The sequence below is a fragment of the Erythrolamprus reginae genome, chromosome Z (genome assembly GCF_031021105.1).
Source record: "Erythrolamprus reginae isolate rEryReg1 chromosome Z, rEryReg1.hap1, whole genome shotgun sequence".
In the NCBI taxonomy this organism is placed as follows: Eukaryota; Metazoa; Chordata; class Lepidosauria; order Squamata; family Dipsadidae; genus Erythrolamprus; species Erythrolamprus reginae.
Window position 1 is genome coordinate 6,331,132 of NC_091963.1, and position 19,180 is coordinate 6,350,311.

General features: G+C 41.8%; 1 protein-coding gene across 1 annotated transcript in view; it reads right to left on the reverse strand.

Moving 5' to 3' along the window:
• CRHR2 (corticotropin releasing hormone receptor 2) overlaps nt 1-19,180 on the reverse strand; it is a 115,748-nt gene that overhangs the window by 69,544 nt on the left and 27,024 nt on the right. The gene's annotated exons all lie outside the window — the stretch shown is intronic.

Here is a 19,180-nt window from a genome sequence, read left to right on the forward strand (position 1 = left end):
CTTAGCCAGCAGCTGTGGAGAAACTTCACACCCCTTCTTCCAACGAAGGGAGACACACACACACGTTGCTCTGCTTTGGTTTCAAAGGCGTGAAAAAGCAACAAAGTCCAGCACACAAGATTCCTGACAAAACTGCAACAGATATTCTTCCACAATGGCCAAACCCACATGCTGCTATTTATAGCAGCAGCCCTAATTACTGGAACCCCACCCAAACACAGGTGGCCTCTCTTATTTCCTGTAATATGTTCTTACTTGGTCTCTTCTACACATAATTCTGTGCTTGCGTAGGTCCAAAATGTCATCATCTGAAGCAATAGAAGATAAGGAAGATTGACTGCTTGGGCTGTGCGCCAAGCCCTCCTCTGCCGAGTCACTCCCACCTTCTTCTTCGTCCGAGGAAACTAAACTCTGAACTGATTCTGTCGGCAATAACACAGGCCTGTGACATGTTGAAGTTTCCCCTGCATCCACCTCCCCATTTCCTGGAGCTGGGCAAGAGCCAACCACAACATTAGGTATGTCACTTTTTGATGACAAAAAGGGACATGTACTCCGCAGATTATATAAACACTGCAGAGTAGATGACTCTCCATTTTCCCCTTTTTGGCTCTGCTGAGCCTCCTTTCACCTCCTTCTCTCTCCATGTGTGCTCCATTGTCCTCGCCTGAGGACACATGTGTGAGATCAATCCGAAGACATCCTCACACATGGAAGCATTGAGAAGTTATTAATATGTACTGGAATATAAGCATTTATGCCTGCATTCTGTAAATGCATGAATCAACAGAATTGTAAGTAAAGATTGCAGTGTACTTCATCTTTATGAAGGAGTGATCATTCATTGCTAACAAATGGGATTCTAAGCCACACAATTGATTTCTTGCCATGCTGAATCCGTTGCAAATTAAGCCAGCTGAACTCTGCTAATACTAATAATATTAATAGCAACCAAACACCCAACATATCCCAGTGTGTTTTTGCTTCTGCGCATGAGCAGGAAGCAAACTCTCGTGGGAGAGATTTCAGCTATTTTTTTTTGCTTCTGCACATGCTCAGAAGCAAAACAAATCACCAAAATTTCTCACGCGCATCCTTTAGTGAGATTTTGCTTCCTGGGCATGCGCAGAAGCAAAATATGCAAGGACATCCACACCCACAAGCAGGAGAACCGGGGTTGTGTGCACAGCTCAACCTTTGATATTGGTGCATCATCTTTTACCGTTTCGGTAGCAACCCGCTATTGGTTAGAACTGAACACCCCTCCCTCAACAGAAGGAGAGGGACATGACACTACTTTTCTCCTATCTACAACACCGACCTTATAGCAGTTCCAAGAAATTTACACAATCAATTGCTCCCTGATTCAGTGAATTTTTTTGGGGGGGGGGTTATAAATTTTTATTGTAATTTTTAAAAAACATAACAACCAAAAAAATAATAGACAAACATTTACAAAATACAAAACTAAACAACAGGAACAACAAAAAGAAAACAACAACATTGTTACAAATAACAATCAATGTATAATTTACATCATCATGAGAGGAGGGAAAATAAAACTTCTTCTGTTATTAAATGTCTTTATATTCTGGCAAATACAACTGATATTCACTATTAATCATTTTGGTTGTCCATTTTTAATCTATAATAGGTTATTTTCTAGCCGCCTTATGTGTACTCTTTGTTAAATATTTAGCTCCCTAAAAATCTTTATTTTTATATTTATATTGCACACATATCATACCCAGTTTGTTATACCAAAAAAAACCCCCTAAACCAATTATTATATTTTAATTTGAAATTTTTAATTGAGGCTGTTATTTTAGAAACGAAGGTCAACTATTCAGTTGCAAAATCTATGTTTGACTACCAAAATGCACAACTAGCCGCCCCGAGTCTACGGAGAGGGGCGGCATACAAATCTAATAAATAAATAAAATAATAAATAAATAAACTTGGTTCCCTACGAGTGGAAGTTTTAAGAAGAGTCGGAGAGTCACTGCTGGAGGATAGCACTTAGCACTTGGATTTGTGTGCCGCTGCATAAGGCTTTACAGCAAAGGAGAAATGCTCTGAAGTTTGCTACCTGATTCGCTTTCTGCGCACTTCGTACATGCATGTGCATTGGATGTACTGCTGAAAAGGAAGCTTGCGCCACACGATCTAGATTAGCTAGAAAGGAGGAAATCCTGCTTTCTACTTAATCTAGATCAGGGGCCTTGCAGTGCTGAAAAGGGAGCAAAGGGGGGGGATCGGCTTGTGCCACACAATTTAGGTTAGTTAGAAATCAGGAAATCCTGCTTTCTAGATACTCTAGATCGGGGGTCACCAATATTTCAGGCCTCGGGGACCACTAAATTCATAATGGACCGCTAATGAATTTTTAAAAAAAAGATAAATAGTATTTAGTGCAATATTAAAAATGCAAATATTTTTTCTATGGACCACCAACATTTTCTGATGGACCTCTAGTGGTCCATGGATCATCAGTTGGTGACGCCTGAGTCTCACTCCATCCTTTCTATTAAGAAAAACAAACCAGCAGTTCCTTGATTGTTGGTATCATTGTTATTGGAAGAGCCAAAAGTATACGGATGAACAAGGTCAGAAAAGTTGACTGGCTCAAGAGGAGAGCTTGCTTGGCGACACTTCCCTTCTGGGCCGCTCCAGTTTGAGCAGTGTTCAAAAATAAATAGCTATTTTTTGAGATCTATGCCTGCTCATTTGCTGTCTGGGAACGTGACCCCTTTTTGCAATTGCATTCTCTTATGGTGAAACGAAATCCTTTGTGCTTTCCCGATAAAACTCCTGAGAGCTACATAAGGCATCTCAGGATGTGTTTATTTTCACCTGATTTTTTTCCCTGTACAGTGGAACCCCGACATAAGAGCTGCTCTACTTAAGAGCAACTCGAGATAAGAGCTGGGAGGGGAGAGATATTTTTGTTCTACTTACAAGCCCAAATTCGAGATACAAGCGCCAAGGAGCTGTCTCCTGAAGCCAAACGCTAACTTCCGCGTTCGCCTTCAGGAGACAGCTGCGAAGCGGCGCGCGTGTTTTAAAAGGTTGCAGCCGGCCTGGGGGGCTCGGGGGGGGGCTTGCAGCTTTCTTTCTTGCTCTTTTTCTTTCTCTCTTTTACCTTCCCTTCCTCTATTTCTTCTTTTCTTTCTCCTTCCCACCTTCTTCCCTCCCTCCCTCCACTCATTCCTCTCTTACTCTTCCCTTTCATAAGTTTCCTTGCTTCCTTCCTCTGTTTCTGTCCCTTCCCCCTTTCTTTCTTTCTTTCTTTCTTTCTTGCTCTTTTTCTTTCTCTCTTTTACCTTCCCTTCCTCTATTTCTTTTCTTTCTCCTTCCCACCTTCTTCCCTCCCTCCCTCCCTTCACTCATTCCTCTCTTACTCTCCCCTTTCATAAGTTTCCTTGCTTCCTTCCTCTGTTCCTGTCCCTTCCCTCTTTCCTTCCTTCCTTCCCACCCTCCGTCCATTCATTCACCCATTTCTCTCTTGATCGCTTAAAGCCGGTCCCTGGTGCAAAAAGGGTTGGGGACCTCTGTCCTACAGGATTGGGTGGCAGAGAAGTTGAACATATGTAAATTTAAAAGTTTAAGAAAGTTTACAAGTTAAGTGAAAGAAACTTCATTATTCATTTATATGTACATGTACATTTCTTCATTAAAAACATGTCTTTCTGCATAATTTAGACTAACTTTGTGAGTTTTTTGAGGGCTGGAACCAATTAAAATTATTTACATTAATTCCTATGGGGAAAAGTCGTTCAAGATAAGAGCTGCTCGACTTAAGAGCCCAGGTCCGGAACGAATTAAACTCGTATCTCGAGGTACCACTGTATGATATTCTCTAGCTGTGGGGGATGGGGGGATGGATATGTAACTCAAAAGGCAGATAGTCTCAAAAGCTATGTTTTTAAGAATGCTGCCATTCTGCCTTAGTGCCGAGCCCCCAAAATGAGATGCACCTAAATTGCCTTAACTAATAAAAGGATTTAATATTTACAAAGGTCTCAGTATTTTAAGGGGAGAAGCAAATCTAGCAAAGTTTTATCAGTTGGCCAAAATACCAGAGCAAAGATAAATTATTTAATAATAATAATTTATCTAGTAATTATTGCTGCAGCTGCTAATTATTATCAACAGCAGCAAGAGGTCCAAGGCAAAGTTCTCAGAAATGAACTGGAAGACCAAATCTCATTAGCAAAGCTAAGAATGTGCTCTTTTGAAACACAAACTGAATTCAACCGTGAAGACGAGATGATTCTGAAATGAACGACATTGTTTTCTGCAACAAGGAGGAGCATGCCTCATCCTTAAATAGTGTTAGGGCGTGACCCAATAGTGAGCAATATTACTCATAGGTCAATCTTTTCTTAGCCAACCATTTGTGTCTCCTAGATGCCCTCCGAACTTTGGCATCCAGAAGAGACTCCTCCTCTTCCCCTGAGTCACTCAGCACATGAAATGCTAAACCATTCCTGACAGGAAGTGCTGACTCACTCATGCCAGGAAGCGGAGAAGACCCTGGTTGTTCTGACCCTGACCCCTTTTCAATCTCACTGTCACTCTCAGGTGCCAGGAATACAGGATGCCTGCCTTGCCCCTCCAAAGCGTCCATAATTATTTGCGCAGGATGCAAGCAAACCATCACAATTGCTGTTTTGGAGGACCGTTGCTTTAAAGTATAGGCGATTGAGGAAGGACTTGCAAATATAACCCCAAAATAAAGGAAAACAGATTAATAAAGTTGGAAGGGACCTTGGAGATCAATCCAACCCCCTGCTCAGACAGGAAACCCTTTCAGGCAAGTGGTTGTCCAATATCTTAAAAACTTCCAGTGTTGGAGCATTCACAACTTCTGGAGGCAAGTTGTTCCACTGATTAATTGTTCTCCCTGGCAGGAAATTCCTCCTTAGTTCTAGGTTGCTTCTCTCTTTTATTAGTTTCCATCCATTGCTTCTTGTTCTGCCCTCAGATGCTTTGGAGAATATCTTGAGCCCTCTTCTTGTAGCAGCCTTTTATATATTGCACTGCTATCATGTCACTCCCAGCTCGTTTTTTTAATTAAAAAAAGTGACTGGTTGATTGATTAAGCAATGGGTATTTAGTCTCAGACTCCTTTATGGTTCTTGTATGCAGAGAACTCCCTTTAAGAGCCTCTTTGGTGCAGTGGTTACAGTGCTAATCTGCAAGTTACCTCTGCTAATCACCAGCTGCCAGCAGTTTGGCAGTTCAAATCTCACCACCGGCTCAAGGTTGACTCAGCCTTCCATCCTTCCGCGGTCGGTAAAATGAGGACCCAGATAGTTGGGGCAATAGCCTGATTCTGTAAACCGCTTGGAGAGGGCTGCAAAAGCATCCAGTTCACAGGCCGGGAATTTGATAGCCTATGGCCATGATGGTGAACATGTGGTTTGCATGCCACAGGTAGCACACAGATCCTTCTCTGTGGGCACGCAAGCCGTTGCCCAGCTCATCTCCACCACGTATTCACATGCGCCTGCTGCCGGCCAGCTGATTTTTGGGCTGTTTCCGGATTTCCGGGAGGCCCATTTTTTTCCATCCGCAGGCTCCTGAGGGTTTCCTTGAGCCTCTGGGAGGGCGAAAAACAGCCTCTGCCAGGCTCCAGAGGCCCTCCTGAGGGGGCAGAAGGAGCACATGTATGTGTGTTGGGTGTGCATGCCTGGGGGGGGGGTGTCACTCATGCATTGCATTAAAGCACAACAAAGAATGTTCTTTCTGCGCCAGCTCAGAAAGCTCAAACTGCCCAAGGAGCTTCTGATCCAGTTCTACAGAGGATTCATTGAGTCTGGTTTGGTGTTGCAACCCAACAGGACCGACACAGACTTCAGAGGATCATCAGAACTGAAGAAAAAACAATGGCTGCCAACCTGACTTCCATTGAGGACCTGTATACTGTACGAGTCAAAAAGAGGGCGGGGAAAATATTTACTGACCCCTCGCATCCTGGACACAAACTGTTTCAACTCCTACCCTCAAAATGTCGCTACAGAGCACTGCACACCAAGACTAGACACAAGAACAGTTTTTTCCCGAACGCCATCACTCTGCTAAACAAATAATTCCCTCAACACTGTCAGACTTTTTACTAAATCTGCACTTCTATTCTACTAGTTTTTCTCATCATTCCTATCACCCATTTCCTCCCACTTAGGACTGTAACTTGTTGCTTGTATCCTAAGATTTTTATTAATATTGATTGTTTCCTCATTGTTTATTTGACCCCTATGACAATCATTAAGTGTTGTACCACATGATTCTTGACAAATGTATCTTTTTCTTCTATGTACGCTGAGAGCATCTGCACCAAGACAAATTCCTTGTGTGTCCAATCACACTTGGCCAATAAAATTCTATTCTATTCTATGTGCTGGCACATACACACGCACACTGTTGTGCACATGTGTGCTTTTAGCATGCAACAAGAAAAAGGTTCGCCTTCACTGGTCTATGGAATCCTTGGAGCTTGGCTGATTGCTTGTAGATATTTCATCACTCAACTAGGTAACATTGTCAGGATAAGTCAATCCATTAATGCAGTGTATCTCAATTTTAGTAACTTGAAGCTGTCTGGTCTTCAACTCCTGGAAATTGAATTCTGAAAATTGCCTTGGGAATTCTGGGAGTTGAAGTCCACACATCTTCAAGTTTCCAAAGCAGAGGAACAATACCTTTATCACTCATTCACAGGTTTTAAAAGTCAGTATATACAAGAATTATCTTTCTTATGTGGATCCTGAATTTTGTATTTCAATCTGCCTTCCATTGAGGACCTGTATACTGCACGAGTCAAAAAGAGGGCGGGTAAAATATTTACTGACCCCTCGCATCCTGGACACAAATTGTTTCAACTCCTACCCTCAAAACGTCGCTACAGAGTACTGCACACCAAGACAACTAGACACAAGAACAGTTTTTTCCCGAACGCCATCACTCTACTAAACAAATAATCCCCTCAACACTGTCAGACTTTCTACTAAATCTGCACTTCTATTCTACTAGTTTTTCTCATCATTCCTATCACCCAATTCCTCCTATGTTGACTGTATGGCTGTAACTTGTTGCGTATATCCTAAGATTTTTATTAATATTGCTTCTTCATTGCTTATTTGACCCCTATGACAATCATTAAGGGTTGTACCACATGATTCTTGACAAATGTATATTTTATTTTATGTACGTTGAGAGCATCTGCACCAAGACAAATTCCTTGTGTGTCCAATCACACTTGGCCAATAAAAATTCTATTCTATTCTATTCAATAGGACTTTTTTTCCTCCTTTCTTTAGCTGGAAATTGGTGATGGACAAATTGTACAATTTAATCCCCCCCCTCCCCCCCCGCTTATGTCTCCTCCTTCAATTTTCCCAGCCTCTTTTCAGCAACTGGGTAACCAAAATAAGGTACAGTGTGAACAAAAGAGAAAGGGGCTGAAAGTTACAACAACAACAAAAAAGCTGGGGTGGCGCAGTGGTTAGAGTGCAGCCCTGCAGGCTACTTCCGCTCACTGCTAGCTGTAGGTCAGCAGTTCAAATCTCACCACCGGCTCAAGGTGGACTCAGCCTTCCGTCCTTCCGAGGTGGGTAAAATGAGGACCCAGATTGTTGGGGGCAATAGGCTGATTCTGTAAACCGCTTAGAAAGGCCTGTAAAAGCAGTATGAAGCAGTATATAAGTCTAAATGCTATCAACAAGTCCATCTTTCCAAGAAGGCCCCTTTCTCCTCACAAAAAAATATTTGACTTACAATAGTTTGTTTAGTGACTGTTCAAAGCTGAAAAGTGTGACCTATAGCAGTAGCATTTAGACTTATATACCACCTCATACTGCTTTTACAGCCCTCTCTAAGCGGTTTACAGAGTCATCCCATGGCCCCCAACAACCTGGGTCCTCACTTTACCCACCTCGGCAGGATGGAAGGCTGAGTCAACTTTGAGCCGGTGGTGAGATTTGAACTGCTGAACTACACCTAACAGTTAGCTGACGTACCCTGCAATGCTGCACTCTAACCACTACACCACCCCAGCTTTTCACAGTTGTAACCTTTGCAGCATCTCTACTATCCCGTGATTAAAGTTCAGATGCTTGGCAATTGATTCACACTTATGATAGTTGCAGGTCATGTCTTTTTTTGACCTTCTGACAAGCAAAGACAACGGAAATCCAGATTCGCTTAACAACTGTGTTACTAGCTTAACAACTACAATGATTCACTTAGCAACTGTGGCAAGAAAGATTGTAAAAGTGGGGCAAAACTCACTTAACCAGTGTCTCAGAGATTTTGAGCTCAATTGTGGCAGTAACTAGCTGAGGTTTACCTATATCTAGTGGTGGGCAGTAGCCAGTACAGTCAGCTACTCCGTCCCGGTAGGAAATTTCAGGATGCATATGCAGTTGTGTGTCCCCACCACACCCCCGTGTGAGATTTGGCTTCTACACATGCATAGCAACCAAACTCTTGTGTGAGGATGCTGACGTAAGCAACATTTCGACCATTTTCGCCAATGTTTTACTTCTGCGTATGCGCAGAAGAAAAAATATCGCCGAAAATTGCCACACTCTTGCATGCATCCTCAGACAAGATTCTGCTCGCTGTGCATGTGCAGAAGCAAAAATATCGCCGAAATGCGCAAAAGCAAAAATATTGCCGAAAATTGCCAGTCTTGCGTGCATCCTCAGACAAGATTTTGCTTGCTGTGCATGCGCAGAAGCAAAACCTCACGCCGATGGGCACCCGCGACGGCCTCAGATAGCACACTGGTAGCGCCAAAGACAAGCGGCCCTTCACTGCCTATATCTCTCTGAGCGGAATTGAAAGGTTGCAATTCAAGAGCACTTTGCTGCTTCGGACTAATAGCTGTCATTCTTAAAGGGCTTGAATCATATGTCTGCACAATGCAAGTGTTATTATCCAGCATTTAATTCCAACAAGGTTTAATTCCAGCCATGTTATATGGTTCTGTCTCCTCTTGGGCTTTATGAAAGGAAAATAGGAAAAGAAAATGTTTTCCCTTCTTCTTTCCTTTTCCAAAGACCTGAGGCGTGCGTAGGTTTCCATAGCAATTCTATTTATTGCAATTCCCCCCCTATATTATTATTTTCCACCATATGATAAAAGGCAACCCTGGGTATATCTCTCTCTCTATATATATATATATAAAGAAAAGGTGGCAGGTAGGCTGATAAAATAAAAATGATAATGATCCCTTTAATAAGGTTGCTGATAGTGCTCTCAAAAGCCATTAGCTGCAGAGTTCTCTCTTATTCACTCCGGTGATTTTTGAGAGGGTTTTAAAACCACATACTTTGATTTAACTTTTATGGCTCAGAACTCTGTAATTCCAGCTGGATATTGCAGCTGAATTAAAATTACATGCTTGACAAATTGAATTTGCTCTGGGCCTTAAAGGAGCAACATCTATATATTTCTGGAACTTTGCACCATATTTCATGTAGATGCAGAACAAATTTATTTATTTAGTTTTGGGGGTTAGGAGATGATACTACAGAGTCTGGTAGTGAGTTCCACGCATCAACTACTCGGTTCTAAAGTCATATTTCCTGCAGTCGAGTTTAGAGCGGTTTACTTTGTATCTGTTATGTGTTGTTGTGGTTGAAGCTGAAGTAGTCATAGACATGAAGAACGTTGTAGCAAATGATTTTATGGGGTGTGCTTAGGTCGTGTTTAAGGCGACGTAGTTCTAGGTTTTCTAAACCTAGGATTGCAAGTCTAGTTGCACTATATTCTGTTGCGAGTGGAGGAGCGGATGGCTCTTCTCATAAAGTAACTCTGGACATGTTCTAAAGTGTTTATGTCCAAAATGTGGTGTGGGTTCCAGACAGATGAGCTGTATTCAAGGATTGGTCTGGCGAAAGTTTGTATGCTCTAGTTAGTAGTATTTTTTTTAAAAAAAAGGACTAAAAATGCAAGGCAAGTTCTCCTTTCTTAAAATAATAATAATAATAATTATTATTATTATTATTATTGTTATTATTATTATTATATTTGTATGCTGCTCTTTTCCGAAGACTCAGGGCAGCTCACAACAACAGAAACAATACAAATCCAAAATTGGAACAATTTAAAACCCATTAATATAAAAACAATCATACGTCTCATACAAACGTTACACAAAGTGGAAACGGCCCTGGGTAATCAATTTCCCCATGCCTGACGACAGAGGTGGGTTTTAAGGAGTTTGCGAAAGGCAAGGAGGGTGGGGGCAGTCCTGATCTCTGGGGGGAGTTGATTCCAGAGGGTCGGGGCCGCCACAGAGAAGGCTCTTCCCCCGAGTCCCGCCAGACGACATTGTTTCATCGATGGGACCCGGAGAAGGCCAACTCTGTGAGACCTTACCGTTCGCTGGGATTCGTGCGTCAGAAGGCGGTCCCGGAGAAAATATTGGTGATGCAACCCTATGTATGCTTATTAAGTAGAATTTACTTCCAGCTAAGCAGATAGGGTGGTGGTGGAATAGCTTGTATTAATTCTAAGGAAAGTAATTTGAAAGAAGATTGCATTTTCAATCATGGATCGAGTGATGGATACCTGTGGATGGATTAAACCTTTTTTGTGGGAGTCCTTAACTGAACACTGAGTGATTTTAAACAAACGTGTTTTCTTAAAGGGGGTAATTTTTTTGGGGGGCAAAGTATATCTTAGAAACTAGCTTAAAAACACACCAAAAATTGCAATTTCATGACTTCAAGATGTTGCAAGTGGCATAAATGAGCCAAAATGTAATCATGTGATTGGTGTTTGTGTGTATGTGTCCATCAGAATTCTGGAACTGGGTTGTAAATAGCTCTGGGGACTTTGTCATAACTTTGAATGGTCATTAAACAAAGACTACAATATACAGGTAGTCTTCAACTTACAACAATTCATTTAGTGACTGTTCGAAGTTATGATGACACTGAAAAAAGTGAGTTTTTCACATTCACAACTCTTGCACTTAACAACCATGCTGCTAACTTAACAACTGCAGTGGTTCATTTAACAACTGTGGCAACAAAGCTTGTAAAATGGAGCATAGCTCAACAAAACGATTTGCTTAACAACAGAAATTTCAGGCTCAATTGTGTTCATAAATTGAGGACTACCTGTAACCTCTATGCTCCCTGTTTCTTTGCTCCTTCACGGCAGACAAATTGCAATGAATCTTCGTTTTGTTCATTCTCTTTTAAAGAACTTTTGGGTGAGGTCAGATAACGATTACTTTGTGAATTTTGCATTTCCACTGGCTCTTAATGAAATTCCCTCTTTTAATAATTCCATCAAGGTTTGCAATGCTTCCCAAGGGGCTTGCAAAGTGCGTGAAATAAATAATTTTATGGAAGCAAAAAGCTACACGAGCACAGATAATAAAATAATTTTAACCTTGAAATGAATTCACCTTGCGGGGAAAAAAGGTCAGAAAGTTAGAAGTAACTGATATCCGCTTTCATTTGGGTGTCCTCCTCGATCCACAGCTAACATTGGGACATCATCTTTCGGCTGTGGCGAGGAGGGCGTTTGCCCAGGTTCGCCTGGTGCACCAGTTGCAGCCCTATCTGGACTGGGACTCACTGCTCACAGTCACTCATGCCCTTATCACCTTGAGGTTCGATTACTGCAACACTCTCTACATGGGGCTACCTTTGAAGAGTTTTCAGAAACTTCAGATCGTGCAGAATGCGGCCGCGAGAGCTATCGTGGGGTTTCCCAGATTCACCCACGTTTCTACAACACTCCGTGGTCTGCACTGGCTGCCGATCAGTTTCCGGTCACAATTCAAAGTGTTGGTCATGACCTTTAAAGCTCTACATGGCATTGGGGTTTTTTAAATATTTAAATATTTTAAATCTGTCTGATTGCTTATGATTTGTTTTTTACATGTTGTGAGCCGCCCCGAGTCTTCGGAGAGGGGCGGCATACAAATCTAAGTAATAAATAATAAATAAATAAATTGGACCAGAATACCTCCGGAACCGCCTTCTACCGCATGAATCCCAGCGGCCGATAAGGTCCCACAGAGTTGGGCTTCTCCAGGTCCTGTCGACCAAAACAATGTTGTTTGGCGGGCTCCAGGGAAGAGCCTTCTCTGTGGCGGCCCCGGCTCTCTGGAACCAACTCCCCCCGGAGATTAAAACGGCCCCCACCCTCCTTGTCTTTTGCAAGTTACTCAAGACCCACCTGTTTCTCCAGGCATGGGGGAACTAAGACATCTCCCCCAGGCTTTTTATATTTCATGTTTGGTATGTATGTGCTGTATGGTTTTTAATTATTGGGGTTTTTATATATTTTTTATTATTGGATATGTCCCATTATTACACTGTTTCTTATTACTGTTGTGAGCCACCCCGAGTCTTCAGAGAAGGGCGGCATACAAATCTAATTAATAATAATAATAATAATAATAATAATAATAATAATAATAATAATAGAGAATTGAGGAGAAGCAGCTAGAGAAATTAGTGAAATACGAAGATCTAAAAATCGAGCTGCAACGACTCTGGCATAAGCCAGTGAAAGTGGTCCCAGTGGTACTTGGCACGCTGAGCGCAGTACCAAAGAATGTCAGCGGACATTTGAAAACCATCAGAATTGACAAAATCTCCATCTGTCAATTGCAAAAGGCCGCTTCACTGGGATCGGCAAACATAATTTGCCGCTACATCACGCAGTCCTAGGTGCTTGGGAAGCGCCCGACTGGTGATGAAATACGAAATCCAGCATAGTGATCTCGTTTGCTGTGTTGTATTGACATAATAATAATAATAATTTTTGTAATAGCAAGCTGGGATCACTAATCTAAAATGTATTGATGTTGAAATTTTAGAAAGAGTGCAGAGAAGAGCAACAAAGATGATTAGGGAACTGGAGGCTAAAAAATATGAAGAATGGAATTGGACATGGCTACTTTAATGAAAAGAAAAACTAGGAGAGACATGATAATACAGTGTTCCAGTATCTCAGGGGCTGCCACAAAGAAGGAGCCAAGCTATTCTCCAAAGCACCTGAGGCTAGGACAAGAAACAATGGGTGGAAACTAATCAAGGAGAGAAGCAACTTAGAACTAAAGAGAAATTTCCTGATGGTTAGAACAATTGATCAGTGGAACAACTTGCCTCCAGAAGTTGTGAATGCTCCAACACTGGAAGTTTGTCGCTGTTTTCTTCACTCTTTCTAGCATCTCAACATCCTTTTTGCATCGTGGTGACCAAAACTGAATGCAGTATTCCAAGTGTGGCCTAACCAAGGCTTTATAAAGTGGTATTAACACTTTGTGTGATCTTGATTCTATCCCTCTGTTAATGCAGCTTAGAACTGTGTTGGCTTTTTTGACATTGCTGGCTCATATTTAAATGGTTGTCCACTAGGACTTCAGGATCCCTCTCACAATTACTACTGTTGAACAATGTACCACATATACTGTACTTGTGCATTTTGTTTTTCTTGCCTAAATATAGAACCTTACTTTTTTCCACCATTGAATTTCATTTTCACCATTGAATTTCATTTTCACTATTGAATTTCATTTTCAAGATGAGTGGACCTCACTTCCCAGAATCCCCAGCCTGCATGAATGAATCACTTCCCAGAATTCCCCAGCCAACCTGAGTGGACTTTAATGCCCAGAATCCTTCAGCCAGTGTTGTGTGAAGCTCAATATCCAGAATATTGAGATCATGTGCTGCAATGTCTTACCGGTCAATGACTACTTCAGCTTCAACTGCAACAACACAAGAGCATGCAACAGATTCAAACTTAATACGAACCGCTCCAAACTTGACTGTAAAAAATATGATTTCAACAATCGAGTTATTGAAGCTTGGAACTCATTACCGGACTCAATTGTGTCAACCCCTAACCCCCAACACTTCTCCCTTAGACTCTCCACGATTGACCTCTCCAGGTTCCTAAGAGGCCAGTAGGGGGCGTACATAAGTGCACTGGTGTGCCTTTCGTCCCCTGTCCAATTGTCTTTCCTTTCTCTCACTTATCATATATATTCTCTTTCTTTCATATATCCTCTCCTCTAAGTTCACTTTACCCTTATATATATTACTACATGTCTATTTTTCTTCCTATGTATTTATGTATTGGACGAATGAATGAATGAATGAATCAATCAATCCCCCAGCCGGCAAGAACAGACTTCATTTCACAGAATCCCCTGGTCAACACGCTGGCTGAAGAATTTTGGGAGTTGAAGTCCACACTTTTTAAAGTTGCCAAAGCTGAAAAACCCAAAACCTAAATGGCCTAACAGGATTAATTTTTATACCTCTACCATGTTGTGCAGCCTATTAGGGAGAGAAGAGTGGATGCTAGCAACTCTTTTAACACAACCAACCGGGCTGCCAGATGTGATTTGTGATTTGTCTTCCTGACGAACACCAATTGACACACGCGCCTGGCACCCGCTGAGAGAAGTCTGCACTTGTGCAGAGAGTCAAAATAAAAATAGCAGCACATGAAAATTCAGGACATAGCTGGAATTCAATTTTTGCCACTTGTGCAATGAACGTTTCCAGCTAATCAGAGCCTCTGAAGTGTCTCTTTTGTCAAGAGTCCGGGAGATACGTTGCTTCAGTCAAGTAAGATGGAATCTGCTTGGTTGAAGGCGTAATTTTACAGTGTCACTAAATGCCCAGATCTAGTTATCACTCAGGGGATACCTCTTCAGAAACAATGGGAGAAGGATTGCTGAATGGCATTCTGGAAATTGTTCTGCCTGACAGGGCTCAGGCAATGCGTAACAGTTCAAGGAAAAGAAATCAAACACACACGTGCTCTGCTAATCAGCAAACTTGTATTAGATAAACAAAAAAGGGTTACTCAAAAACAATTCTTAGTGTCTGAAAACAATGAGAGTGCAAGGCTTACTTCAGCCGCATACAAAAACTCAGGAAAAAACAAACAAAGACAACCTGGAATGAGCAAAGACGTTTCAGGAGTCCTTTTGAATTCTTTGGAGCAACAGCAAGTCCCAGAGTTTTCATCTCCCACTTGTCTGAAAAAGCTGGGTTGAAAACTCCAACGGCACAGAACAGAAACTTCAGAGCAGGAACCACAAAATAACACAGGTAAACAGCCAGTTTGCCTTGGCCTTTGTTCCCTTTTATCCCTTTAGCCCTCATTAAGGGAACCACACCCAGCCCTCAGTATGAGAACCACACCCAGCCCAGGTGCTCCTATAATGACTTGTAATACTCCTTAAAGCGATTCCTTCTTTGCATAGCTATTCGGCTACGCAGATCGATATATTGATCTGCAGAAGAACCCAGGGACGAAAGACTGTCTGAGGGACTGCATGCCAAATCCCCTGGGCTGTCTGCTGAATCCTGCGTACCAGTGGCCTCGTCCTCCTGGCTGTCTGCCACGTCTTCCTGGCTGTCTGCCACATCTTCCTGGCTGTCAGCCAGGCTTTCGCAGTCACTTTGTGCCGCGTCTCTCCCATCTGTGGGAGCAATGTCTGGCCCAGGCCCAAACACAACAGAAATTGAACAAGGAAGGAGAGAGATTCCTCTTTTCCAAAGAGAAAGGGACATTTTAAAGAAATGATAGAGGTAAAGGAAAAGAATTGGTCAGGCTGTGTTTCTTTTAAAAGCAGCGTTTCTCAATCTCAGCCATTTTAGGTGTGGACTTCAGCTCCCAAAATTCTCCAGGCAGCCAGGCTAAGCTGGGGGATTCTGGGAGTTGAAATCCATAACTTTTAAACTTTTAAAAGGTTCTGTGATTGAGAAACACGGAAGACCAGAGTCAACTTGATGTTTTCACCATCCAAAAGAATATACCTAAAAGGACAGTTTTTTAAAGTGATGAAAATACAGCAGGTGAATACAGCAGGTGAAGCTAGGCAAAATCACATCAGATATCTGTACAATTATTTATTTATTTATTTATTTATGTCCCATACACAATGAGAGTTTTAGTGGGTATATATATATATGTATATGTATATATGTTTTCATAGATTTTCACGGGTACAGGTATGACGGTCTTGGTATATTCGGGTTTCTTCCTGTGTAGGATTTGGAAATTTCTGGTGACGTTTCAACAAGGTCCCACTCGTCATCTTTAGGCTGGTGTTTCTGTCCTTGTTCTACACTCTTGTGAGCATTGGCCAAGCACACTCACAGCTCCATTTGCATATGTGTGTCCAGTTTCTGCAAATGGAGCTGCGTGTGCATATACTCATCCACCGCTCACATGAAACTATCCCCTCTCTTCCCTTCCCACTGGTCCACAAAAGCAGAAAGGTTGGGCGTTGCCACTCTAGACCAGTATTTTTCAAAGTTGGAAACTTGAAAGTCTGTGGACTTCAATTCCCAGAATCCCCCAGCCAGTTGATGTCCATAAGTCTTCAAGCTGCCAATGGTTGATCAGAGGTCTCCAACCTTGGCAACTTTAAGACTAGTGGACTTCAACTCCCAGAATTTTCTGGCTAAGGAACTCTGGGAGTTGAAGCCCACAGGTCTTAAAGTTACCAAAGGTGGTGATCCTGGCTTAGATCAAAGGTATTGAAATCCCATCATTCATAGTTGTTAAGTCATTCCATCAATGAAAGATAATTCATTCTCGGCCACTTCTGAGAACTTGGGATTTTGGAAATTCCAACCTCAACACTGCCCAGGGAATTCTGGGAAGTGAAGTCAACCTGTCTGATTGTGGCCTTGGATTCCCAGAATTCTCAGCAATGGTCAAAGGGCTTGGAGAATTCTGGGAGTGAAGTCCACACATCAAGAGAGTCCCTTGATTAGTAAATATAGGTAGTCCTCAACCTCAATTCTGCTGTTAAGCAAAGATTAGTTAAGTAAGCTTTGATCCCTTTTACAACTTTTCTGGGAAACAGTTGTTATGTGAATCACTGCAGTTGTTAAGCAAGTATCATGGTTGCCAAGTGAATCTGATCACATATCTCAGGGACACTGTAACCGTTATCAATCACTTGCCAAGTGTCTGAATTTTGATCCCTTGACCATGAAGATGATGCAAAAGTTATTAAGTACGAAAAACGGTCTTAAGTCACTTTTTTCAGTGCCTTTATAACTTCGAGTGGCCACTGTTCTGCCGGGCTTTAAATTCAAGGGTACAAATTTCAGACACACACACACACACACTTGAAAGTTCAAAAACAATGTTCTTTATCACAAAAATTCAAAAGAAACAACGCATCCTTTTTTTATTGCAAAGAGCACTCGTCCCAAAACAACCTGGTAGTCTGTACAATCCCCTTAATCAGTCCTTAACTACTTAGCTAGCAGCTGTGAAGAAACGTCACAGCCCTCCTTCTTCTATGAAATGAAACACACACAAACTTTGCTCTGCTTTGGTTTCAAAGCCGTGAAAAATCAACAAACAGCAAGGCACAGTCCTGAAGAACAACGATCAGATAATCTTCCACAATGGCCCAAGCCAGCACGCTGCTATTTATATCAGCAGCTCTAATTACTGGAGCCCCACCCAAACACCAGTGGCCTCTCTTATCTCCTGTAATATTTCTTCAATTGGTCTCTTCTATGCATAATTCTGCGCCTGCATTGGTCTAACACTTCCTCATCTGAATTGACTGAAGATAATGGGGATTGGCTTCCTGGGCTGTGTGCCAAGCCCCCCTCTTCCAAGTCACCCCCACCTTCTTCTTCGTCCGAGGAAACTGCACTCCCTGACTCTGCCGGCAATAAAACAGGCCTATGACATGTTGATGTTTCCCTTGCATCCACCTCCACCTTCCTTGGGGCAGGAGCTGGGCCAGAGCCAGCCACAACAGTCACTAAATGAACTATTTTAAGCTGACGACTCCCTGTACTGAATTTAGCTGTTATACTTTTCCCCATAAATAAAATCATGAGATCCAGCTAAAAAATAATAACAACTGCACATTTCCCCCTCCAGAACTGCAGTTTAAATTTCAAAACCCTAATTCAACAGGGGAGAAGTGCTGCGTAATTCAACCAACTAATAATCCTTTGCTTTACTATAAAATGGAATAATTTGAGCTTTCCCCAAGATTCAAGGACCTCTTCTAGCCACAAGGTCGCAATCAATCAAACGAATAAAAGGCATTCATTAACACATTTAAGATTGTATTCCCCCGTATTTCTATTTCTCATTCTATTGTCTTGTTAAAAAAAACCCCAAAAACTTTGAAACTTCCCCATGAAGAATTGAGCTAGGATCTACACAGATCATAATTAAAACGTTTGAGAAGCTACTTCCTGGCTCTGCAGTGAGTCACTGAGCCAATTCATTGTAATATCAATCGGGAGAAATAAAAGGAGATTTAGAAGAAAGTGAGCACCAGCCTTTTGCTTTCCTCTGGCCATTTAAACAAGATCTAAGTATTGCCCACAAGATAATATGCTGCAATGTCCTGCCTGTCAGCGACTACTTCAGCTTCAACCACAACAACACAAGAGCACACAACAGATTTAAACTTAATATTAACCGCTTCAAACTTGACTGTAAAAAATACGACTTCAGTAACCGAGTTGTCGAAGCGTGGAACTCATTACTGGACTCCATAGTGTCATCCCCAAACCACCAACACTTTACCCTTAGATTATCCACGGTTGACCTATCCAGATTCCTAAGAGGTCAGTAAGGGGCGAGTACAAGTGCACTAGAGTGCCTTCCGTCCCCTGCCCTATTGCTCTCCTATATCTCCTATACCTTTCTTCTATTCCTTTATCTCTTCTTCTATTCTTTCATTGATATGTTCTATTACTATACCTTCTTTTCTATTATTTCTTAGATATATTTTACGATGAGTATCTCCTCTATAACCTTCATCATGTATTTTACTATGTGTATATAGATATAGACCCACTAAAACCCTCATTGTGTATTGGACAAAATAAATAAATAAATAAATTTATCAAAACCAAAGTGGGAAATATTTTAAGGAAAAAATCTATGAAGAATATACTACTACTCAGAATCGCTCATGCCCTTGAGGTTCGACTACTGCAATGCTCTCTACACGGGGCTACCTTTAAAGACTGTTTGGAAACTACAAATCGTGCAAAATACAGCTGCGCCAGCAGTCATGGATCTCTCTAGGTGTGACCATGTTTCTCTAATACTCCACAGACTGCACCTTTCACAAGGATCTTAAGACTCATTTATGCTGCCAGGCTTGGGACAATTAGACCTCAGC